Below are 20,556 nucleotides of genomic sequence, written 5' to 3'. Positions count from 1 at the left end.
AAATTCTCAAAAACATCCTTCGAGCCAGAATTGAACCAGCGACCTAAGGATTTCAGCTTTAAACCTCTACAGTCCTCCGCTCTTCCAACTGAGCTGTCGAAGGGATACCTTGGTCTCACGGTTTGTGTAGAATGGCGTAATTTCATTTTCTCAAGCGGGTTTGGATTAGGATAAAGATTCTCAAAAACATCCTTCGAGCTAGAATTGAACCAGCGACCTAAGGATTTCATCTTAAACCTCTACAGGCCTCCGCTCTACCAGCTGAGCTATCGAAGGGATACCGTGGTCTCACGGTTTGTGTAGAATGGAGTAATTTCCTTTTGTCGAACAGGTTTGGATTAAGATAAAGATTGAAAATTCTCAAAAACATCCTTTGAGCCAGTGACCTAAGGATTTCAGCTTTAAACCTCTACAGTCCTCCGCTCTACCAACTGAGCTATCGAAGGATATCTCGGTCACGTGGTTTGTATAGAATGGAGTAATTTCATTTTCTCAAGCGGGTTTGGATTCGGATAAAGATTCTCAAAAACATCCTTCAAGCTAGAATTGAACGAGCAACCTAAGGATTTCAGTTTAAACCTCTACAGTCCTCCGCTCTACCAACTGAGCTATCGAAGGGATACCGGGTTCTCGTGGTTTGTATAGAATGGAGTAATTTCATTTTCTCAAGCGGGTTTGGATTAGGATAAAGATTCTCAAAAATATCCTTCGAGCCAGAATTGAACCAGCGACCTAAGGATTTCAGCTTCGAACCTCTACAGTCCTCCGCTCAACCAACTGAACTATCGAAGGGATACCTTGGTCTCACGGTTTGTGTAGAATGGCGTAATTTCATTTTCTCAAGCGGGTTTGGATTAGGATAAAGATTGAATATTCTCAAAAATATCCTTCGAGCCAGAATTGAACCAGCGACCTAAGGATTGCTGCTTTAAACCTCTACAGTCCTCCGCTCTACCAACTGAGCTATCGAAGGGATACTGTGGTCTCACGGTTTGTGTAGAATGGAGTAATTTAATTTTCTCAAGCGGGTTTGGATAAGGATAAAGATTGAAGATTCTCAAAAATATCCTTCGAGCCAGAATTGAACCAGCGACCTAAGGATTGCTGCTTTAAACCTCTACAGTCCTCCGCTCTACCAACTGAGCTATCGAAGGGATACTGCAGTCTCACGGTTTGTGTAGAATGGAGTAATTTAATTTTTTCAAGCGGGTTTGGATTAGGATAAAGATTGAAGATTCTCAAAAACATCCTTCGAGCCAGAATTGAACCAGCGACCTAAGGATTTCAGCTTTAAGCCTCTACAGTCCTCCGCTCTACCAACTGAGCTATCGAAGGGATACTGTGGTCTAACGGTTTGTGTAGAATGGAGTAACTTCATTTTCTCAAGCGGGTTTGGCTGAGGATGAAGATTCTCAAAAACATCCTTTGAGCCAGAATTGAACCAGCGACCTTAGGATTTACGCTTTAAACCTCTACAGTCCTCCGCTCTACCAACTGAGCTATCGAAGGGATACCTTGGTCTCACGGTTTGTGTAGAATGGCGTAATTTCATTTTCTCAAGCGGGTTTGGATTAGGATGAAGATTCTCAAAAACATCCTTCAAGATAGAATTGAACCAGCGACCTAATGATTTCCGCTTTAAACTTCTCCAGTCCTCCGCTCTACCAACTGAGCTATCGAAGTGATACTGTGGTCTAACGGTTTGAGTAGAATGGAGTAATTTCATTTTCTCAAGCGGGTTTGGATTCGGATAAAGATTCTCAAAAACATCCTTCGAGCTAGAATTGAACCAGCGACCTAAGGATTTCAGCTTAAACCTCTACAGTCCTCCGCATTACCAGCTGAGCTATCGAAGGGACACCGTGGTTTCACGGTTTGTGTAGAATGGAGTAATTTCCTTTTGTCGAACAGGTTTGGATTAAGATAAAGATTGAAAATTCTCAAAAACATCCTTCGAGCCAGAATTGAACCAGCGACCTAAGGATTTCAGCTTTAAACCTCTACAGTCCTGCGCTCTTCCAACTGAGCTGTCGAAGGGATACCTTGGTCTCACGGTTTGTGTAGAATGGCGTAATTTCATTTTCTCAAGCGGGTTTGGATTAGGATAAAGATTCTCAAAAACATCCTTCGAGCTAGAATTTAACCAGCGACCTAAGGATTTCAGCTTAAACCTCTACAGTCCTCCGCTCTACCAGCTGAGCTATCGAAGGGATACCGTGGTCTCACGGTTTGTGTAGAATGGAGTAATTTCCTTTTGTCGAACAGGTTTGGATTAAGATAAAGATTTAAAATACTCAAAAACATCCTTCGAGCCAGAATTGAACCAGCGACCTAAGGATTTCAGCTTTAAACCTCTACAGTGCTCCGCTCTACCAACTGAGCTATCGAAAGGGATGCCTTGGTCTCACGGTTTGTGTAGAATGGCGTAATTTCATTTTCTCAAGCGGGTTTGGTTTAGGATGAAGATTCTCAAAAACATCCTTCAAGCTAGAATTGAACCAGCGACCTAATGATTTCCGCTTTAAACTTCTCCAGTCCTCCGCTCTACCAACTGAGCTATCGAAGTGATACTGTGGTCTAACGGTTTGTGTAGAATGGAGTAATTTCATTTTCTCAAGCGGGTTTGGATTCGGATAAAGATTCTCAAAAACATCCTTCGAGCTAGAATTGAACCAGCGACCTAAGGATTTCATCTTAAACCTCTACAGTCATCCGCATTACCAGCTGAGCTATCGAAGGGATACCGTGGTCTCACGGTTTGTGTAGAATGGAGTCATTTCCTTTTGTCGAACAGGTTTGGATTAAGATAAAGATTGAAAATTCTCAAAAACATCCTTCGAGCCAGAATTGAACCAGCGACCTAAGGATTTCAGCTTTAAACCTCTACAGTCCTCCGCTCTTCCAACTGAGCTGTCGAAGGGATACCTTGGTCTCACGGTTTGTGTAGAATGGCGTAATTTCATTTTCTCAAGCGGGTTTGGATTAGGATAAAGATTCTCAAAAACATCCTTCGAGCTAGAATTGAACCAGCGACCTAAGGATTTCAGCTTAAACCTCTACAGTCCTCCGCTCTACCAGCTGAGCTATCGAAGGGATACCGTGGTCTCACGGTTTGTGTAGAATGGAGTAATTTCCTTTTGTCGAACAGGTTTGGATTAAGATAAAGATTGAAAATTCTCAAAAACATCCTTCGAGCCAGAATTGAACCAGTGACCTAAGGATTTCAGCTTTAAACCTCTACAGGCCTCCGCTCTACCAACTGAGCTATCGAAGGATATCTCGGTCACGTGGTTTGTATAGAATGGAGTAATTTCATTTTCTCAAGCGGGTTTGGATTCGGATAAAGATTCTCAAAAACATCCTTCAAGCTAGAATTGAACCAGCGACCTAAGGATTTCAGTTTAAACCTCTACAGTCCTCCGCTCTACCAACTGAGCTATCGAAGGGATACTGGGTTCTCGTGGTTTGTATAGAATGGAGTAATTTCATTTTCTCAAGCGGGTTTGGATTAGGATAAAGATTCTCAAAAGTATCCTTCGAGCCAGAATTGAACCAGCGACCTAAGGATTTCAGCTTTAAGCCTCTACAGTCCTCCGCTCTACCAACTGAGCTATCGAAGGGATACTGTGGTCTAACGGTTTGTGTAGAATGGAGTAACTTCATTTTCTCAAGCGGGTTTGGCTGAGGATGAAGATTCTCAAAAACATCCTTTGAGCCAGAATTGAACCAGCGACCTTAGGATTTACGCTTTAAACCTCTACAGTCCTCCGCTCTACCAACTGAGCTATCGAAGGGATACCTTGGTCTCACGGTTTGTGTAGAATGGCGTAATTTCATTTTCTCAAGCGGGTTTGGATTAGGATGAAGATTCTCAAAAACATCCTTCAAGATAGAATTGAACCAGCGACCTAATGATTTCCGCTTTAAACTTCTCCAGTCCTCCGCTCTACCAACTGAGCTATCGAAGTGATACTGTGGTCTAACGGTTTGAGTAGAATGGAGTAATTTCATTTTCTCAAGCGGGTTTGGATTCGGATAAAGATTCTCAAAAACATCCTTCGAGCTAGAATTGAACCAGCGACCTAAGGATTTCAGCTTAAACCTCTACAGTCCTCCGCATTACCAGCTGAGCTATCGAAGGGACACCGTGGTTTCACGGTTTGTGTAGAATGGAGTAATTTCCTTTTGTCGAACAGGTTTGGATTAAGATAAAGATTGAAAATTCTCAAAAACATCCTTCGAGCCAGAATTGAACCAGCGACCTAAGGATTTCAGCTTTAAACCTCTACAGTCCTGCGCTCTTCCAACTGAGCTGTCGAAGGGATACCTTGGTCTCACGGTTTGTGTAGAATGGCGTAATTTCATTTTCTCAAGCGGGTTTGGATTAGGATAAAGATTCTCAAAAACATCCTTCGAGCTAGAATTTAACCAGCGACCTAAGGATTTCAGCTTAAACCTCTACAGTCCTCCGCTCTACCAGCTGAGCTATCGAAGGGATACCGTGGTCTCACGGTTTGTGTAGAATGGAGTAATTTCCTTTTGTCGAACAGGTTTGGATTAAGATAAAGATTTAAAATACTCAAAAACATCCTTCGAGCCAGAATTGAACCAGCGACCTAAGGATTTCAGCTTTAAACCTCTACAGTGCTCCGCTCTACCAACTGAGCTATCGAAGGGATACCTTGGTCTCACGGTTTGTGTAGAATGGCGTAATTTCATTTTCTCAAGCGGGTTTGGATTAGGATGAAGATTCTCAAAAACATCCTTCAAGCTAGAATTGAACCAGCGACCTAATGATTTCCGCTTTAAACTTCTCCAGTCCTCCGCTCTACCAACTGAGCTATCGAAGTGATACTGTGGTCTAACGGTTTGTGTAGAATGGAGTAATTTCATTTTCTCAAGCGGGTTTGGATTCGGATAAAGATTCTCAAAAACATCCTTCGAGCTAGAATTGAACCAGCGACCTAAGGATTTCATCTTAAACCTCTACAGTCCTCCGCATTACCAGCTGAGCTATCGAAGGGATACCGTGGTCTCACGGTTTGTGTAGAATGGAGTCATTTCCTTTTGTCGAACAGGTTTGGATTAAGATAAAGATTGAAAATTCTCAAAAACATCCTTCGAGCCAGAATTGAACCAGCGACCTAAGGATTTCAGCTTTAAACCTCTACAGTCCTCCGCTCTTCCAACTGAGCTGTCGAAGGGATACCTTGGTCTCGCGGTTTGTGTAGAATGGCGTAATTTCATTTTCTCAAGCGGGTTTGGATTAGGATAAAGATTCTCAAAAACATCCTTCGAGCTAGAATTGAACCAGCGACCTAAGGATTTCAGCTTAAACCTCTACAGTCCTCCGCTCTACCAGCTGAGCTATCGAAGGGATACCGTGGTCTCACGGTTTGTGTAGAATGGAGTAATTTCCTTTTGTCGAACAGGTTTGGATTAAGATAAAGATTGAAAATTCTCAAAAACATCCTTCGAGCCAGAATTGAACCAGTGACCTAAGGATTTCAGCTTTAAACCTCTACAGTCCTCCGCTCTACCAACTGAGCTATCGAAGGATATCTCGGTCACGTGGTTTGTATAGAATGGAGTAATTTCATTTTCTCAAGCGGGTTTGGATTCGGATAAAGATTCTCAAAAACATCCTTCAAGCTAGAATTGAACCAGCGACCTAAGGATTTCAGTTTAAACCTCTACAGTCCTCCGCGCTACCAACTGAGCTATCGAAGGGATACCGGGTTCTCGTGGTTTGTATAGAATGGAGTAATTTCATTTTCTCAAGCGGGTTTGGATTAGGATAAAGATTCTCAAAAATATCCTTCGAGCCAGAATTGAACCAGCGACCTAAGGATTTCAGCTTCAAACCTCTACAGTCCTCCGCTCAACCAACTGAACTATCGAAGGGATACCTTGGTCTCACGGTTTGTGTAGAATGGCGTAATTTCATTTTCTCAAGCGGGTTTGGATTCGGATAAAGATTGAATATTCTCAAAAATATCCTTCGAGCCAGAATTGAACCAGCGACCTAAGGATTGCTGCTTTAAACCTCTACAGTCCTCCGCTCTACCAACTGAGCTATCGAAGGGATACTGTGGTCTCACGGTTTGTGTAGAATGGAGTAATTTCATTTTCTCAAGCGGGTTTGGATAAGGATAAAGATTGAAGATTCTCAAAAATATCCTTCGACCCAGAATTGAACCAGCGACCTAAGGATTGCTGCTTTAAACCTCTACAGTCCTCCGCTCTACCAACTGAGCTATCGAAGGGATACTGCAGTCTCACGGTTTGTGTAGAATGGAGTAATTTAATTTTTTCAAGCGGGTTTGGATTAGGATAAAGATTCTCAAAAACATCCTTCGAGCTAGAATTGTACCAGCGACCTAAGGATTTCAGTTTAAACCTCTACAGTCCTCTGCTCTACCAACTGAGCTATCGAAGGGATACCGGGGTCTCGTGGTTTGTGTAGAATGGAGTAATTTAATTTTCTCAAGCGGGTTTGGATGAGGATAAAGATTCTCAAAAATGTCCTTCGAGCCAGAATTGAACCAGCGACCTAAGGATTTCAGCTTCAAACCTCTACAGTCCTCCGCTCTACCAACTGAGCTATCGAAGGGATACCTTGGTCTCACGGTTTGTGTAGAATGGCGTAATTTCATTTTCTCAAGCGGGTTTGGATTAGGATAATGATTGAAGATTCTCAAAAATATCCTTCGAGCCAGAATTGAACCAGCGACCTAAGGATTGCTGCTTTAAACCTCTACAGTCCTCCGCTCTACCAACTGAGCTATCGAAGGGATACTGCTGTCTTATGGTTTGTGTAGAATGGAGTAATTTCATTTTCTCAAGCGGGTTTGGCTTAGGATAAAGATTGAAGATTCTCAAAAATATCCTTCGAGCCAGAATTGAACCAGCGACCTAAGGATTGCTGCTTTAAACCTCTACAGTCCTCCGCTCTATCAACTGAGCTATCGAAGAGATGCTGCGGTCTAACGGCTTGTGTAGAATGGAGTAATTTTATTTTTTCAAGCGGGTTTGGATTAGGATAAAGATTCTCAAAAACATCCTTCGAGCCAGAATGGAACCAGCGACCTAAGGATTTACGCTTTAAACCTCTACAGTCCTCCGCTCTACCAACTGAGCTATCGAAGGGATACTGTGGTGTAACGGTTTGTGTAGAATGGAGTAATTTCATTTTCTCAAGCGGGTTTGGATTTGGATAAAGATTCTCAAAAACGTCCTTCGAGCTAGAATTGAACCATCGACCTAAGGATTTCAGTTTAAACCTCTACAGTCCTCCGCTCTACCAACTGAGCTATCGAAGGGATACCTTGGTCTCACGGTTTGTGTAGAATGGCGTAATTTCATTTTCTCAAGCGGGTTTGGATGAGGAAAAAGATTGAAGATTCTCAAAAATATCCTTCGAGCCAGAATTGAACCAGCGACCTAAGGATTTCAGCTTCAAACCTCTACAGTCCTCCGCTCTACCAACTGAGCTATCGAAGGGATACCTTGGTCTCACGGTTTGTGTAGAATGGCGTAATTTCATTTTCTCAAGCGGGTTTGGATTAGGATAAAGATTGAAGATTCTCAAAAATATCCTTCGAGCCAGAATTGAACCAGCGACCTAAGGATTGCTGCTTTAAACCTCTACAGTCCTCCGCTCTACCAACTGAGCTATCGAAGGGATACTGCGGTCTCGCGGTTTGTGTAGAATGGAGTAATTTCATTTTCTCAAGCGGGTTTGGATAAGGATAAAGATTGAAGATTCTCAAAAATATCCTTCGAGCCAGAATTGAACCAGCGACCTAAGGATTGCTGCTTTAAACCTCTACAGTCCTCCGCTCTACCAACTGAGCTATCGAAGGGATACTGCAGTCTCACGGTTTGTGTAGAATGGAGTAATTTTATTTTTTCAAGCCGGTTTGGATTAGGATAAAGATTGAAGATTCTCAAAAATATCTTTCGAGCCAGAATTGAACCAGCGACCTAAGGATTTCAGCTTCAAACCTCTACAGTCCTCCGCTCTACCAACTGAGCTATCGAAGGGATACGTTGGTCACACGGTTTGTGTAGAATGGCGTAATTTCATTTTCTCAAGCGGGTTTGGGTTAGGATAAAGATTGAAGATTCTCAAAAATATCCTTCGAGCCAGAATTGAACCAGCGACCTAAGGATTGCTGCTTTAAACCTCTACAGTCCTCCGCTCTACCAACTGAGCTATCGAAGGGATACTGGGGTTTAATGGTTTGTGGAGAATGGAGTAATTTTATTTTTTCAAGCGGGTTTGGATTAGGATAAATATTGAAGATTCTCAAAAACATCCTTCGAGCCAGAATTGAACCAGCGACCTAAGGATTTCAGCTTTAAGCCTCTACAGTCCTCCGCTCTACCAACTGAGCTATCGAAGAGATACTGTGGTCTAACTGTTTGTGTAGAATGGAGTAATTTTATTTTTTCAAGCGGGTTTGGATTAGGATAAAGATTCTCAAAAACATCCTTCGAGCCAGAATGGAACCAGCGACCTAAGGATTTCCGCTTTAAACCTCTACAGTCCTCCGCTCTACCAACTGAGCTATCGAAGGGATACTGTGGTGTCATGGTTTGTGTAGAATGGAGTAATTTCATTTTCTCAAGCGGGTTTGGATTTGGATAAAGATTCTCAAAAACATCCTTCGAGCTAGAATTGAACCATCGACCTAAGGATTTCAGTTTAAACCTCTACAGTCCTCCGCTCTACCAACTGAGCTATCTAAGGGATACTGGGGTCTAACGGTTTGTGTAGAATGGAGTAATTTTATTTTTTCAAGCGGGTTTGGATAAGGATAAATATTGAAGATTCTCAAAAACATCCTTCGAGCCAGAATTGACCCAGCGACCTAAGGATTTCAGCTTTAAGCCTCTACAGTCGTCCGCTCTACCAACTGAGCTATCGAAGGGATACTGTGGTTTAACGGTTTGTGTAGAATGGAGTAATTTCATTTTCTCAAGCGGGTTTGGATTCGGATAAAGATTCTCAAAAATATCCTTCGAGCCAGAATTGAACCAGCGACCTAAGGATTTCAGCTTCAAACCTCTACAGTCCTCCGCTCTACCAACTGAGCTATCGAAGGGATACCTTGGTCTCACGGTTTGTGTAGAATGGCGTAATTTCATTTTCTCAAGCGGGTTTGGATTAGGATAAAGATTGAAGATTCTCAAAAATATCCTTCGAGCCAGAATTGAACCAGCGACCTAAGGATTTCAGCTTCAAACCTCTACAGTCCTCCGCTCTACCAACTGAGCTATCGAAGGGATACCTTGGTCTCACGGTTTGTGTAGAATGGCGTAATTTCATTTTCTCAAGCGGGTTTGGATTAGGATAAAGATTGAAGATTCTCAAAAATATCCTTCGAGCCAAAATTGAACCAGCGACCTAAGGATTGCTGCTTTAAACCTCTACAGTCCTCCGCTCTACCAACTGAGCTATCGAAGGGATACTGCGGTCTCACGGTTTGTGTAGAATGGAGTAATTTCATTTTCTCAAGCGGGTTTGGATAAGGATAAAGATTGAAGATTCTCAAAAATATCCTTCGAGCCAGAATTGAACCAGCGACCTAAGGATTTCAGCTTCAAACCTCTACAGTCCTCCGCTCTACCAACTGAGCTATCGAAGGGATACGTTGGTCTCACGGTTTGTGTAGAATGGCGTAATTTCATTTTCTCAAGCGGGTTTGGATTAGGATAAAGATTGAAGATTCTCAAAAATATCCTTCGAGCCAGAATTGAACCAGCGACCTAAGGATTTCAGCTTCAAACCTCTACAGTCCTCCGCTCTACCAACTGAGCTATCGAAGGGATACCTTGGTCTCACGGTTTGTGTAGAATGGCGTAATTTCATTTTCTCAAGCGGGTTTGGATTAGGATAAAGATTGAAGATTCTCAAAAATATCCTTCGAGCCAGAATTGAACCAGCGACCTAAGGATTGCTGCTTTAAACCTCTACAGTCCTCCGCTCTACCAACTGAGCTATCGAAGGGATACTGCGGTCTCGCGGTTTGTGTAGAATGGAGTAATTTCATTTTCTCAAGCGGGTTTGGATAAGGATAAAGATTCTCAAAAATATCCTTCGAGCCAGAATTGAACCAGCAACCTAAGGATTTCAGCTTCAAACCTCTACAGTCCTCCGCTCTACCAACTGAGCTATCGAAGGGATACGGTGGTCTCACGGTTTGTGTAGAATGGCGTAATTTCATTTTCTCAAGCGGGTTTGGGTTAGGATAAAGATTGAAGATTCTCAAAAATATCCTTCGAGCCAGAATTGAACCAGCGACCTAAGGATTGCTGCTTTAAACCTCTACAGTCCTCCGCTCTACCAACTGAGCTATCGAAGGGATACTGGGGTCTAACGGTTTGTGTAGAATGGAGTAATTTTATTTTTTCAAGCGGGTTTGGATTAGGATAAATATTGAAGATTCTCAAAAACATCCTTCGAGCCAGAATTGAACCAGCGACCTAAGGATTTCAGCTTTAAGCCTCTACAGTCCTCCGCTCTACCAACTGAGCTATCGAAGGGACACTGTGGTCTAACGGTTTGTGTAGAATGGAGTAATTTCATTTTCTCAAGCGGGTTTGGATTCGGATCAAGATTCTCAAAAACATCCTTCGAGCTAGAATTGAACCAGCGACCTAAGGATTTCAGTTTAAACCTCTACAGTCCTCCGCTCTACCAACTGAGCTATCAAAGGGATAGCGGGGTCTCGTGGTTTGTGTAGAATGGAGTAATTTAATTTTCTCAAGCGGGTTTGGATGAGGATAAAGATTGAAGATTCTCAAAAATATCCTTCGAGCCAGAATTGAACCACCGACCTAAGGATTTCCGCTTCAAACCTCTACAGTCCTCCGCTCTACCAACTGAGCTATCAAAGGGATACCTTGGTCTCACGGTTTGTGTAGAATGGCGTAATTTCATTTTCTCAAGCGGGTTTGGATAAGGATAAAGATTGAAGATTCTCAAAAATATCCTTCGAGCCAGAATTGAACCAGCGACCTAAGGATTGCTACTTTAAACCTCTACAGTCCTCCGCTCTACCAACTGAGCTATCGAAGGGATACTGCAGTCTCACGGTTTGTGTAGAATGGAGTAATTTTATTTTTTCAAGCCGGTTTGGATTAGGATAAAGATTGAAGATTCTCAAAAATATCTTTTGAGCCAGAATTGAACCAGCGACCTAAGGATTTCAACTTCAAATCTCTACAGTCCTCCGCTCTACCAACTGAGCTATCGAAGGGATACGTTGGTCTCACGGTTTGTGTAGAATGGCGTAATTTCATTTTCTCAAGCGGGTTTGGGTTAGGATAAAGATTGAAGATTCTCAAAAATATCCTTCGAGCCAGAATTGAACCAGCGACCTAAGGATTGCTGCTTTAAACCTCTACAGTCCTCCGCTCTACCAACTGAGCTATCGAAGGGATACTGGGGTCTAACGGTTTGTGTAGAATGGAGTAATTTTATTTTTTCAAGCGGGTTTGGATTAGGATAAAGATTGAAGATTCTCAAAAACATCCTTCGAGCTAGAATTGAACCATCGACCTAAGGATTTCAGTTTAAACCTCTACAGTCCTCCGCTCTACCAACTGAGCTATCTAAGGGATACTGGGGTCTCATGGTTTGTGTAGAATGGAGTAATTTCATTTTCTCAAGCGGGTTTGGATTAGGATAAAGATTCTCAAAAACATCCTTCGAGCCAGAATTGAACCAGCGACCTAAGGATTTCAGCTTTAAACCTCTACAGTCCTCCGCTCTACCAACTGAGCTATCGAAGGATACCTCGGTCAGGTGGTTTGTGTAGAATGGAGTAATTTCATTTTCTCAAGCGGGTTCGGCTGAGGATGAAGATTCTCAAAAACATCCTTTGAGCCAGAATTGAACCAGCGACCTTAGGATTTCCGCTTTAAACCTCTACAGTCCTCCGCTCTACCAACTGAGCTATCTAAGGGATACTGTGGTCTAACGGTTTGTGTAGAATGGAGTAATTTCATTTTCTCAAGCGGGTTTGGATTCGGATAAAGATTCTCAAAAACATCCTTCGAGCTAGAATTGAACCAGCGACCTAAGGATTTCAGTTTAAACCTCTACAGTCCTCCGCTCTACCAACTGAGCTATCGAACGGACACTGGGGTTTCGTGGTTTGTTTAGAATGGAGTAATTTCATTTTCTCAAGCGGGTTTGGATTCGGATAAAGATTGAAGATTCTCAAAAATATCCTTCGAGCCAGAATTGAACCAGCGACCTAAGGATTTCAGCTTCAAACCTCTACAGTCCTCCGCTCTACCAACTGAGCTATCGAAGGGATACCTTGGTCTCATGGTTTGTGTAGAATGGCGTAATTTCATTTTCTCAAGCGGGTTTGGATTAGGATAAAGATTGAAGATTCTCAAAAATATCCTTCGAGCCAGAATTGAACCAACGACCTAAGGATTTCAGCTTTAAGCCTCTACAGTCCTCCGCTCTACCAACTGAGCTATCGAAGTGATACTGTGGTCTAACGGTTTGTGTAGAATGGAGTAATTTCATTTTCTCAAGCGGGTTTGGATTCGGATCAAGATTCTCAAAAACATCCTTCGAGCTAGAATTGAACCAGCGACCTAAGGATTTCAATTTAAACCTCTACAGTCCTCCGCTCTACCAACTGAGCTATCGAAGGGATACTGGGGTCTCGTGGTTTGTGTAGAATGGAGTAATTTAATTTTCTCAAGCGGGTTTGGATGAGGATAAAGATTGAAGATTCTCAAAAATATCCTTCGAGCCAGAATTGAACCAGCGACCTAAGTATATCCTTCGAGCCAGAATTGAACCAGCGACCTACACGAACGACTGCACCTCAGCGAACCCGACTGTCAAGCTCCTGAAGTTTGCAGATGACACCACTGTCATCGGCCTCATCAAGGACGGTGACGAGTCTGCATATCGACAGGAAGCGGAGCGGCTGGAGCTGTGGTGCGGGCGACACAACCTGGAGCTGAACACGCTCAAGACGGTAGAGATGATCGTGGACTTCAGGAGGCATCCTTCGCCACAGCTGCCCCTCACGTTGTCCAGCTGCCTTGTGTCAACCGTCGAGACCTTCAAGTTCCTGGGAATTACAATCTCTCAGGACCTGAAGTGGGCGAACAACATCAACTCCGTCCTCAAAAAGGCCCAGCAGAGGATGTACTTCCTGCGGCTTCTGAGAAAGCACGGCCTGCCACCGGAGCTGCTGAGACAGTTCTACACAGCGGTCATCGAATCGGTCCTGTGTTCTTCCATCACAGTCTGGTTTGGTGCTGCTACAAAAAAGGACAAGCTCCGACTGCAACGGACAATCAAAACTGCTGAAAGGATTGTCGGTAACCCCCTACCCACCATTGAGGACTTGCACGCTGCCAGAACTAAGACAAGGGCGTGCAAAATCCTCTCGGACCGTCTGCACCCCGGTCACCAGCTCTTCCAGCTCCTTCCCTCAGGTAGGCGCTACCGATCAACGCTAACTAGAACTAGTAGACATTCCAACAGCTTCTTCCCTCTTGCGATCAACTTCTTAAACACCTAACCTATAATTCCATTACAACAAGCTGGCAATTTTTTGACTTGAGTTCGTTGTCACATTTCTGTGGGGCCAATTATTTATTACTTGTGCACTCACTGTAGTTGTCTCGCCATGCTGCACTATTTGCATATACTGGCCACTCATGCCAGAGTAGCATCTGCTCCATTTGCACACTGATTGAGGAGTATCTGTAACATTTGCACAACCGACATTGTCCCAGATGATCGCACTACTTGTCACTTTAAACCGCATACACTCCTTGAAGTCTCAGCGCCCTTTGCACAATGGTCATTGCACCGGACTATTGCAATATTAGTCGTTCGAACTGCTCTAAGTGCTAGAGGACTCTGCATCTTTTTGCACAATTGTTTTTTGTCAATGTCTTTATGTCCCCAAAGTGTTCTGTAAATTGACTGTTTGTTGTACTAGAGCGGCTCCAACTACCGGAGACAAATTCCTTGTGTGTTTTGGACATACTTGGCAAATAAAGATGATTCTGATTCTGATTCTAAGGATTTCAGCTTCAAACCTCTACAGTCCTCCGCTCTACCAACTGAGCTATCAAAGGGATACCTTGATCTCACGGTTTGTGTAGAATGGCGTAATTTCATTTTCTCAAGCGGGTTTGGATAAGGATAAAGATTGAAGATTCTCAAAAATATCCTTCGAGCCAGAATTGAACCAGCGACCTAAGGATTGCTGCTTTAAACCTCTACAGTCCTCCGCTCTACCAACTGAGCTATCGAAGGGATACTGCAGTCTCACGGTTTGTGTAGAATGGAGTAATTTTATTTTTTCAAGCCGGTTTGGATTAGGATAAAGATTCTCAAAAATATCTTTTGAGCCAGAATCGAACCAGCAACCTAAGGATGGCTGCTTTAAACCTCTGCAGTCCTCCGCTCTATCAACTGAGCTATCGAAGAGATACTGCGGTCTAACTGTTTGTGTAGAATGGAGTAATTTAATTTTTTCAAGCGGGTTTGGATTAGGATAAAGATTCTCAAAAACATCCTTCGAGCCAGAATGGAACCAGCGACCTAAGGATTTCCGCTTTAAACCTCTACAGTCCTCCGCTCTATCAACTGAGCTATCGAAGAGATACTGCGGTCTAACTGTTTGTGTAGAATGGAGTAATTTAATTTTTTCAAGCGGGTTTGGATTAGGATAAAGATTCTCAAAAACATCCTTCGAGCCAGAATGGAACCAGCGACCTAAGGATTTCAGCTTTAAACCTGTACAGTCCTCCGCTCTACCAACTGAGCTATCGAAGGGATACTGTGGTGTCAGGGTTTGTGTAGAATGGAGTAATTTCATTTTCTCAAGCGGGTTTGGATTTGGATAAAGATTCTCAAAAAAATCCTTCGAGCTAGAATTGAACCATCGACCTAAGGATTTCAGTTTAAACCTCTACAGGGCTCCGCTCTACCAACTGAGCTATCTAAGGGATACTGGGCTCTAACGGTTTGTGTAGAATGGAGTAATTTAATTTTTTCAAGCGGGTTTGGATTAGGATAAATATTGAAGATTCTCAAAAACATCCTTCGAGCCAGAATTGAACCAGCGACCTAAGGATTTCAGCTTTAAGCCTCTACAGTCCTCCGCTCTACCAACTGAGCTATCGAAGGGATACTGTGGTCTAACGGTTTGTGTAGAATGGAGTAATTTCATTTTCTCAAGCGGGTTTGGATTCGGATCAAGATTCTCAAAAATATCCTTCGAGCCAGAATTGAACCAGCGACCTAAGGATTTCAGCTTCAAACCTCTACAGTCCTCCGCTCTACCAACTGAGCTATCGAAGGGATACCTTGGTCTCACGGTTTGTGTAGAATGGCGTAATTTCATTTTCTCAAGCGGGTTTGGATTAGGATAAAGATTGAAGATTCTCAAAAATATCCTTCGAGCCAGAATTGAACCAGTGACCTAAGGATTTCAGCTTCAAACCTCTACAGTCCTCCGCTCTACCAACTGAGCTATCGAAGGGATACCTTGGTCTCACGGTTTGTGTAGAATGGCGTAATTTCATTTTCTCAAGCGGGTTTGGATTAGGATAAAGATTCTCAAAAATATCCTTCGAGCCAGAATTGAACCAGCGACCTAAGGATTGCTGCTTTAAACCTCTACAGTCCTCCGCTCTACCAACTGAGCTATCGAAGGGATACTGCTGTCTCACGGTTTGTGTAGAATGGAGTAATTTCATTTTCTCAAGCGGGTTTGGATAAGGATAAAGATGGAAGATTCTCAAAAATATCCTTCGAGCCAGAATTGAACCAGCGACCTAAGGATTTCAGCTTCAAACCTCTACAGTCCTCCGCTCTACCAACTGAGCTATCGAAGGGATACGTTGGTCTCACGGTTTGTGTAGAATGGCGTAATTTCATTTTCTCAAGCGGGTTTGGATTAGGATAAAGATTGAAGATTCTCAAAAATATCCTTCGAGCCAGAATTGAACCAGCGACCTAAGGATTTCAGCTTCAAACCTCTACAGTCCTCCGCTCTACCAACTGAGCTATCGAAGGGATACCTTGGTCTCACGGTTTGTGTAGAATGGCGTAATTTCATTTTCTCAAGCGGGTTTGGATTAGGATAAAGATTGAAGATTCTCAAAAATATCCTTCGAGCCAGAATTGAACCAGCGACCTAAGGATTGCTGCTTTAAACCTCTACAGTCCTCCGCTCTACCAACTGAGCTATCGAAGGGATACTGCGGTCTCGCGGTTTGTGTAGAATGGAGTAATTTCATTTTCTCAAGCGGGTTTGGATAAGGATAAAGATTGAAGATTCTCAAAAATATCCTTCGAAGCCAGAACTGAACCAGCGACCTAAGGATTTCAGCTTCAAACCTCTACAGTCCTCCGCTCTACCAACTGAGCTATCGAAGGGATACGTTGGTCTCACGGTTTGTGTAGAATGGCGTAATTTCATTTTCTCAAGCGGGTTTGGGTTAGGATAAAGATTCTCAAAAATATCCTTCGAGCCAGAATTGAACCAGCGACCTAAGGATTGCTGCTTTAAACCTCTACAGTCCTCCGCTCTACCAACTGAGCTATCGAAGGGATACTGGGGTCTAACGGTTTGTGTAGAATGGAGTAATTTTATTTTTTCAAGCGGGTTTGGATTAGGATAAATATTGAAGATTCTCAAAAACATCCTTCGAGCCAGAATTGAACCAGCGACCTAAGGATTTCAGCTTTAAGCCTCTACAGTCCTCCGCTCTACCAACTGAGCTATCGAAGGGACACTGTGGTCTAACGGTTTGTGTAGAATGGAGTAATTTCATTTTCTCAAGCGGGTTTGGATTCGGATCAAGATTCTCAAAAACATCCTTCGAGCTAGAATTGAACCAGCGACCTAAGGATTTCAGTTTAAACCTCTACAGTCCTCCGCTCTACCAACTGAGCTATCAAAGGGATAGCGGGGTCTCGTGGTTTGTGTAGAATGGAGTAATTTAATTTTCTCAAGCGGGTTTGGATGAGGATAAAGATTGAAGATTCTCAAAAATATCCTTCGAGCCAGAATTGAACCACCGACCTAAGGATTTCCGCTTCAAACCTCTACAGTCCTCCGCTCTACCAACTGAGCTATCAAAGGGATACCTTGGTCTCACGGTTTGTGTAGAATGGCGTAATTTCATTTTCTCAAGCGGGTTTGGATAAGGATAAAGATCGAAGATTCTCAAAAATATCCTTCGAGCCAGAATTGAACCAGCGACCTAAGGATTGCTGCTTTAAACCTCTACAGTCCTCCGCTCTACCAACTGAGCTATCGAAGGGATACTGCAGTCTCACGGTTTGTGTAGAATGGAGTAATTTTATTTTTTCAAGCCGGTTTGGATTAGGATAAAGATTGAAGATTCTCAAAAATATCTTTTGAGCCAGAATTGAACCAGCGACCTAAGGATTTCAACTTCAAACCTCTACAGTCCTCCGCTCTACCAACTGAGCTATCGAAGGGATACGTTGGTCTCACGGTTTGTGTAGAATGGCGTAATTTCATTTTCTCAAGCGGGTTTGGGTTAGGATAAAGATTGAAGATTCTCAAAAATATCCTTCGAGCCAGAATTGAACCAGCGACCTAAGGATTGCTGCTTTAAACCTCTACAGTCCTCCGCTCTACCAACTGAGCTATCGAAGGGATACTGGGGTCTAACGGTTTGTGTAGAATGGAGTAATTTTATTTTTTCAAGCGGGTTTGGATTAGGATAAAGATTGAAGATTCTCAAAAACATACTTCGAGCTAGAATTGAACCATCGACCTAAGGATTTCAGTTTAAACCTCTACAGTCCTCCGCTCTACCAACTGAGCTATCTAAGGGATACTGGGGTCTCATGGTTTGTGTAGAATGGAGTAATTTCATTTTCTCAAGCGGGTTTGGATTAGGATAAAGATTGAAGATTCTCAAAAACATCCTTCGAGCCAGAATTGAACCAGCGACCTAAGGATTTCAGCTTTAAACCTCTACAGTCCTCCGCTCTACCAACTGAGCTATCGAAGGATACCTCGGTCAGGTGGTTTGTGTAGAATGGAGTAATTTCATTTTCTCAAGCGGGTTCGGCTGAGGATGAAGATTCTCAAAAACATCCTTTGAGCCAGAATTGAACCAGCGACCTTAGGATTTCCGCTTTAAACCTCTACAGTCCTCCGCTCTACCAACTGAGCTATCTAAGGGACACTGTGGTCTAACGGTTTGTGTAGAATGGAGTAATTTCATTTTCTCAAGCGGGTTTGGATTCGGATAAAGATTCTCAAAAACATCCTTCGAGCTAGAATTGAACCAGCGACCTAAGGATTTCAGTTTAAACCTCTACAGTCCTCCGCTCTACCAACTGAGCTATCGAAGGGACACTGGGGTTTCGTGGTTTGTGTAGAATGGAGTAATTTCATTTTCTCAAGCGGGTTTGGATTCGGATAAAGATTGAAGATTCTCAAAAATATCCTTCGAGCCAGAATTGAACCAGCGACCTAAGGATTTCAGCTTCAAACCTCTACAGTCCTCCGCTCTACCAACTGAGCTATCGAAGGGATACCTTGGTCTCACGGTTTGTGTAGAATGGCGTAATTTCATTTTCTCAAGCGGGTTTGGATTCGGATAAAGATTGAAGATTCTCAAAAATATCCTTCGAGCCAGAATTGAACCAGCGACCTAAGGATTTCAGCTTCAAACCTCTACAGTCCTCCGCTCTACCAACTGAGCTATCGAAGGGATACTGGGGTCTAACGGTTTGTGTAGAATGGAGTAATTTTATTTTTTCAAGCGGGTTTGGATTAGGATAAATATTGAAGATTCTCAAAAACATCCTTCGAGCCAGAATTGAACCAGCGACCTAAGGATTTCAGCTTTAAGCCTCTACAGTCCTCCGCTCTACCAACTGAGCTATCGAAGGGATACTGTGGTCTAACGGTTTGTGTAGAATGGAGTAATTTCATTTTCTCAAGCGGGTTTGGATTCGGATCAAGATTCTCAAAAACATCCTTCGAGCTAGAATTGAACCAGCGACCTAAGGATTTCAGTTTAAACCTCTACAGTCCTCCGCTCTACCAACTGAGCTATCGAAGGGAATACCGGGGTCTCGTGGTTTGTGTAGAATGGAGTAATTTAATTTTCTCAAGCGGGTTTGGATGAGGATAAAGATTGAAGATTCTCAAAAATATCCTTCGAGCCAGAATTGAACCAGCGACCTAAGGATTGCAGCTTCAAACCTCTACAGTCCTCCGCTCTACCAACTGAGCTATCGAAGGGATACCTTGATCTCACGGTTTGTGTAGAATGGCGTAATTTCATTTTCTCAAGCGGGTTTGGATAAGGATAAAGATTGAAGATTCTCAAAAATATCCTTCGAGCCAGAATTGAACCAGCGACCTAAGGATTGCTGCTTTAAACCTCTACAGTCCTCCGCTCTACCAACTGAGCTATCGAAGTGATACTGCAGTCTCACGGTTTGTGTAGAATGGAGTAATTTTATTTTTTCAAGCCGGTTTGGATTAGGATAAAGATTGAAGATTCTCAAAAATATCTTTCGAGCCAGAATTGAACCAGCGACCTAAGGATTTCAGCTTCAAACCTCTACAGTCCTCCGCTCTACCAACTGAGCTATCGAAGGGATACGTTGGTCTCACGGTTTGTGTAGAATGGCGTAATTTCATTTTCTCAAGCGGGTTTGGATTCGGATCAAGATTCTCAAAAACATCCTTCGAGCTAGAATTGAACCAGCGACCTAAGGATTTCAGTTTAAACCTCTACAGTCCTCCGCGCTACCAACTGAGCTATCAAAGGGATAGCGGGGTCTCGTGGTTTGTGTAGAATGGAGTAATTTAATTTTCTCAAGCGGGTTTGGATGAGGATAAAGATTGAAGATTCTCAAAAACATCCTTCGAGCCAGAATTGAACCAGCGACCTAAGGATTTCAGCTTTAAGCCTCTACAGTCCTCCGCTCTACCAACTGAGCTATCGAAGGGATACTGTGGTCCAACGGTTTGTGTAGAATGGAGTAATTTCATTTTCTCAAGCGGGTTTGGATTCGGATCAAGATTCTCAAAAACATCCTTCGAGCTAGAATTGAACCAGCGACCTAAGGATTTCAGTTTAAACCTCTACAGTCCTCCGCTCTACCAACTGAGCTATCAAAGGGATAGCGGGGTCGCGTGGTTTGTGTAGAATGGAGTAATTTAATTTTCTCAAGCGGGTTTGGATGAGGATAAAGATTGAAGATTCTCAAAAATATCCTTCGAGCCAGAATTGAACCACCGACCTAAGGATTTCCGCTTCAAACCTCTACAGTCCTCCGCTCTACCAACTGAGCTATCAAAGGGATACCTTGGTCTCACGGTTTGTGTAGAATGGCGTAATTTCATTTTCTCAAGCGGGTTTGGATAAGGATAAAGATTGAAGATTCTCAAAAATATCCTTCGAGCCAGAATTGAACCAGCGACCTAAGGATTGCTGCTTTAAACCTCTACAGTCCTCCGCTCTACCAACTGAGCTATCGAAGGGATA

At 43.0% G+C, this 20,556-nt stretch overlaps 1 protein-coding gene and 47 non-coding genes across 48 annotated transcripts in view; all 48 read right to left on the bottom strand.

Annotated features, from left to right (window-relative positions):
• The window catches only part of ttc13 (tetratricopeptide repeat domain 13), a 42,205-nt gene that overhangs the window by 8,940 nt on the left and 12,709 nt on the right, over positions 1-20,556 (bottom strand). The window lies entirely within an intron of this gene.
• trnay-gua (transfer RNA tyrosine (anticodon GUA)) lies at positions 886-973 on the bottom strand. The gene is given in 2 exon segments: positions 886-921; positions 937-973. It is a non-coding gene; the product is annotated as a tRNA-Tyr (tRNA).
• trnay-gua (transfer RNA tyrosine (anticodon GUA)) lies at positions 1,067-1,154 on the bottom strand. Its single transcript is given in 2 exon segments — positions 1,067-1,102; positions 1,118-1,154. It is a non-coding gene; the product is annotated as a tRNA-Tyr (tRNA).
• On the bottom strand, positions 1,248-1,335 carry trnay-gua (transfer RNA tyrosine (anticodon GUA)). Its single transcript is given in 2 exon segments — positions 1,248-1,283; positions 1,299-1,335. It is a non-coding gene; the product is annotated as a tRNA-Tyr (tRNA).
• trnas-gga (transfer RNA serine (anticodon GGA)) lies at positions 2,479-2,566 on the bottom strand. Its single transcript is given in 2 exon segments — positions 2,479-2,514; positions 2,530-2,566. It is a non-coding gene; the product is annotated as a tRNA-Ser (tRNA).
• On the bottom strand, positions 3,007-3,093 carry trnay-gua (transfer RNA tyrosine (anticodon GUA)). Its single transcript is given in 2 exon segments — positions 3,007-3,042; positions 3,057-3,093. It is a non-coding gene; the product is annotated as a tRNA-Tyr (tRNA).
• Positions 3,360-3,446, bottom strand: trnay-gua (transfer RNA tyrosine (anticodon GUA)). Its single transcript is given in 2 exon segments — positions 3,360-3,395; positions 3,410-3,446. It is a non-coding gene; the product is annotated as a tRNA-Tyr (tRNA).
• trnay-gua (transfer RNA tyrosine (anticodon GUA)) lies at positions 3,533-3,620 on the bottom strand. Its single transcript is given in 2 exon segments — positions 3,533-3,568; positions 3,584-3,620. It is a non-coding gene; the product is annotated as a tRNA-Tyr (tRNA).
• Positions 4,763-4,850, bottom strand: trnas-gga (transfer RNA serine (anticodon GGA)). The gene is given in 2 exon segments: positions 4,763-4,798; positions 4,814-4,850. It is a non-coding gene; the product is annotated as a tRNA-Ser (tRNA).
• Positions 5,998-6,085, bottom strand: trnay-gua (transfer RNA tyrosine (anticodon GUA)). Its single transcript is given in 2 exon segments — positions 5,998-6,033; positions 6,049-6,085. It is a non-coding gene; the product is annotated as a tRNA-Tyr (tRNA).
• trnay-gua (transfer RNA tyrosine (anticodon GUA)) lies at positions 6,526-6,613 on the bottom strand. The gene is given in 2 exon segments: positions 6,526-6,561; positions 6,577-6,613. It is a non-coding gene; the product is annotated as a tRNA-Tyr (tRNA).
• trnay-gua (transfer RNA tyrosine (anticodon GUA)) lies at positions 6,707-6,794 on the bottom strand. The gene is given in 2 exon segments: positions 6,707-6,742; positions 6,758-6,794. It is a non-coding gene; the product is annotated as a tRNA-Tyr (tRNA).
• On the bottom strand, positions 7,416-7,503 carry trnay-gua (transfer RNA tyrosine (anticodon GUA)). The gene is given in 2 exon segments: positions 7,416-7,451; positions 7,467-7,503. It is a non-coding gene; the product is annotated as a tRNA-Tyr (tRNA).
• Positions 7,597-7,684, bottom strand: trnay-gua (transfer RNA tyrosine (anticodon GUA)). Its single transcript is given in 2 exon segments — positions 7,597-7,632; positions 7,648-7,684. It is a non-coding gene; the product is annotated as a tRNA-Tyr (tRNA).
• trnay-gua (transfer RNA tyrosine (anticodon GUA)) lies at positions 7,778-7,865 on the bottom strand. The gene is given in 2 exon segments: positions 7,778-7,813; positions 7,829-7,865. It is a non-coding gene; the product is annotated as a tRNA-Tyr (tRNA).
• trnay-gua (transfer RNA tyrosine (anticodon GUA)) lies at positions 8,140-8,227 on the bottom strand. Its single transcript is given in 2 exon segments — positions 8,140-8,175; positions 8,191-8,227. It is a non-coding gene; the product is annotated as a tRNA-Tyr (tRNA).
• Positions 9,023-9,110, bottom strand: trnay-gua (transfer RNA tyrosine (anticodon GUA)). Its single transcript is given in 2 exon segments — positions 9,023-9,058; positions 9,074-9,110. It is a non-coding gene; the product is annotated as a tRNA-Tyr (tRNA).
• On the bottom strand, positions 9,204-9,291 carry trnay-gua (transfer RNA tyrosine (anticodon GUA)). Its single transcript is given in 2 exon segments — positions 9,204-9,239; positions 9,255-9,291. It is a non-coding gene; the product is annotated as a tRNA-Tyr (tRNA).
• Positions 9,566-9,653, bottom strand: trnay-gua (transfer RNA tyrosine (anticodon GUA)). The gene is given in 2 exon segments: positions 9,566-9,601; positions 9,617-9,653. It is a non-coding gene; the product is annotated as a tRNA-Tyr (tRNA).
• On the bottom strand, positions 9,747-9,834 carry trnay-gua (transfer RNA tyrosine (anticodon GUA)). The gene is given in 2 exon segments: positions 9,747-9,782; positions 9,798-9,834. It is a non-coding gene; the product is annotated as a tRNA-Tyr (tRNA).
• Positions 9,928-10,015, bottom strand: trnay-gua (transfer RNA tyrosine (anticodon GUA)). Its single transcript is given in 2 exon segments — positions 9,928-9,963; positions 9,979-10,015. It is a non-coding gene; the product is annotated as a tRNA-Tyr (tRNA).
• Positions 10,283-10,370, bottom strand: trnay-gua (transfer RNA tyrosine (anticodon GUA)). Its single transcript is given in 2 exon segments — positions 10,283-10,318; positions 10,334-10,370. It is a non-coding gene; the product is annotated as a tRNA-Tyr (tRNA).
• On the bottom strand, positions 10,464-10,551 carry trnay-gua (transfer RNA tyrosine (anticodon GUA)). The gene is given in 2 exon segments: positions 10,464-10,499; positions 10,515-10,551. It is a non-coding gene; the product is annotated as a tRNA-Tyr (tRNA).
• Positions 10,999-11,086, bottom strand: trnay-gua (transfer RNA tyrosine (anticodon GUA)). Its single transcript is given in 2 exon segments — positions 10,999-11,034; positions 11,050-11,086. It is a non-coding gene; the product is annotated as a tRNA-Tyr (tRNA).
• trnay-gua (transfer RNA tyrosine (anticodon GUA)) lies at positions 11,361-11,448 on the bottom strand. Its single transcript is given in 2 exon segments — positions 11,361-11,396; positions 11,412-11,448. It is a non-coding gene; the product is annotated as a tRNA-Tyr (tRNA).
• On the bottom strand, positions 11,715-11,802 carry trnay-gua (transfer RNA tyrosine (anticodon GUA)). The gene is given in 2 exon segments: positions 11,715-11,750; positions 11,766-11,802. It is a non-coding gene; the product is annotated as a tRNA-Tyr (tRNA).
• Positions 12,242-12,329, bottom strand: trnay-gua (transfer RNA tyrosine (anticodon GUA)). The gene is given in 2 exon segments: positions 12,242-12,277; positions 12,293-12,329. It is a non-coding gene; the product is annotated as a tRNA-Tyr (tRNA).
• On the bottom strand, positions 12,597-12,683 carry trnay-gua (transfer RNA tyrosine (anticodon GUA)). The gene is given in 2 exon segments: positions 12,597-12,632; positions 12,647-12,683. It is a non-coding gene; the product is annotated as a tRNA-Tyr (tRNA).
• Positions 14,227-14,314, bottom strand: trnay-gua (transfer RNA tyrosine (anticodon GUA)). Its single transcript is given in 2 exon segments — positions 14,227-14,262; positions 14,278-14,314. It is a non-coding gene; the product is annotated as a tRNA-Tyr (tRNA).
• trnay-gua (transfer RNA tyrosine (anticodon GUA)) lies at positions 15,103-15,190 on the bottom strand. Its single transcript is given in 2 exon segments — positions 15,103-15,138; positions 15,154-15,190. It is a non-coding gene; the product is annotated as a tRNA-Tyr (tRNA).
• trnay-gua (transfer RNA tyrosine (anticodon GUA)) lies at positions 15,277-15,364 on the bottom strand. The gene is given in 2 exon segments: positions 15,277-15,312; positions 15,328-15,364. It is a non-coding gene; the product is annotated as a tRNA-Tyr (tRNA).
• trnay-gua (transfer RNA tyrosine (anticodon GUA)) lies at positions 15,632-15,719 on the bottom strand. Its single transcript is given in 2 exon segments — positions 15,632-15,667; positions 15,683-15,719. It is a non-coding gene; the product is annotated as a tRNA-Tyr (tRNA).
• Positions 15,813-15,900, bottom strand: trnay-gua (transfer RNA tyrosine (anticodon GUA)). The gene is given in 2 exon segments: positions 15,813-15,848; positions 15,864-15,900. It is a non-coding gene; the product is annotated as a tRNA-Tyr (tRNA).
• trnay-gua (transfer RNA tyrosine (anticodon GUA)) lies at positions 15,994-16,081 on the bottom strand. Its single transcript is given in 2 exon segments — positions 15,994-16,029; positions 16,045-16,081. It is a non-coding gene; the product is annotated as a tRNA-Tyr (tRNA).
• trnay-gua (transfer RNA tyrosine (anticodon GUA)) lies at positions 16,175-16,262 on the bottom strand. Its single transcript is given in 2 exon segments — positions 16,175-16,210; positions 16,226-16,262. It is a non-coding gene; the product is annotated as a tRNA-Tyr (tRNA).
• On the bottom strand, positions 16,531-16,618 carry trnay-gua (transfer RNA tyrosine (anticodon GUA)). Its single transcript is given in 2 exon segments — positions 16,531-16,566; positions 16,582-16,618. It is a non-coding gene; the product is annotated as a tRNA-Tyr (tRNA).
• trnay-gua (transfer RNA tyrosine (anticodon GUA)) lies at positions 16,712-16,799 on the bottom strand. Its single transcript is given in 2 exon segments — positions 16,712-16,747; positions 16,763-16,799. It is a non-coding gene; the product is annotated as a tRNA-Tyr (tRNA).
• trnay-gua (transfer RNA tyrosine (anticodon GUA)) lies at positions 17,247-17,334 on the bottom strand. The gene is given in 2 exon segments: positions 17,247-17,282; positions 17,298-17,334. It is a non-coding gene; the product is annotated as a tRNA-Tyr (tRNA).
• On the bottom strand, positions 17,609-17,696 carry trnay-gua (transfer RNA tyrosine (anticodon GUA)). The gene is given in 2 exon segments: positions 17,609-17,644; positions 17,660-17,696. It is a non-coding gene; the product is annotated as a tRNA-Tyr (tRNA).
• trnay-gua (transfer RNA tyrosine (anticodon GUA)) lies at positions 17,970-18,057 on the bottom strand. Its single transcript is given in 2 exon segments — positions 17,970-18,005; positions 18,021-18,057. It is a non-coding gene; the product is annotated as a tRNA-Tyr (tRNA).
• trnay-gua (transfer RNA tyrosine (anticodon GUA)) lies at positions 18,317-18,403 on the bottom strand. The gene is given in 2 exon segments: positions 18,317-18,352; positions 18,367-18,403. It is a non-coding gene; the product is annotated as a tRNA-Tyr (tRNA).
• Positions 18,497-18,584, bottom strand: trnay-gua (transfer RNA tyrosine (anticodon GUA)). Its single transcript is given in 2 exon segments — positions 18,497-18,532; positions 18,548-18,584. It is a non-coding gene; the product is annotated as a tRNA-Tyr (tRNA).
• On the bottom strand, positions 18,678-18,765 carry trnay-gua (transfer RNA tyrosine (anticodon GUA)). Its single transcript is given in 2 exon segments — positions 18,678-18,713; positions 18,729-18,765. It is a non-coding gene; the product is annotated as a tRNA-Tyr (tRNA).
• Positions 18,859-18,946, bottom strand: trnay-gua (transfer RNA tyrosine (anticodon GUA)). The gene is given in 2 exon segments: positions 18,859-18,894; positions 18,910-18,946. It is a non-coding gene; the product is annotated as a tRNA-Tyr (tRNA).
• trnay-gua (transfer RNA tyrosine (anticodon GUA)) lies at positions 19,033-19,119 on the bottom strand. Its single transcript is given in 2 exon segments — positions 19,033-19,068; positions 19,083-19,119. It is a non-coding gene; the product is annotated as a tRNA-Tyr (tRNA).
• Positions 19,214-19,301, bottom strand: trnay-gua (transfer RNA tyrosine (anticodon GUA)). The gene is given in 2 exon segments: positions 19,214-19,249; positions 19,265-19,301. It is a non-coding gene; the product is annotated as a tRNA-Tyr (tRNA).
• trnay-gua (transfer RNA tyrosine (anticodon GUA)) lies at positions 19,930-20,017 on the bottom strand. Its single transcript is given in 2 exon segments — positions 19,930-19,965; positions 19,981-20,017. It is a non-coding gene; the product is annotated as a tRNA-Tyr (tRNA).
• Positions 20,465-20,552, bottom strand: trnay-gua (transfer RNA tyrosine (anticodon GUA)). The gene is given in 2 exon segments: positions 20,465-20,500; positions 20,516-20,552. It is a non-coding gene; the product is annotated as a tRNA-Tyr (tRNA).

This window comes from Phycodurus eques, chromosome 18 (genome assembly GCF_024500275.1).
Source record: "Phycodurus eques isolate BA_2022a chromosome 18, UOR_Pequ_1.1, whole genome shotgun sequence".
Classification (NCBI taxonomy): domain Eukaryota; kingdom Metazoa; phylum Chordata; class Actinopteri; order Syngnathiformes; family Syngnathidae; genus Phycodurus; species Phycodurus eques.
This window is presented reverse-complemented; position numbering and strand designations above follow the sequence as displayed.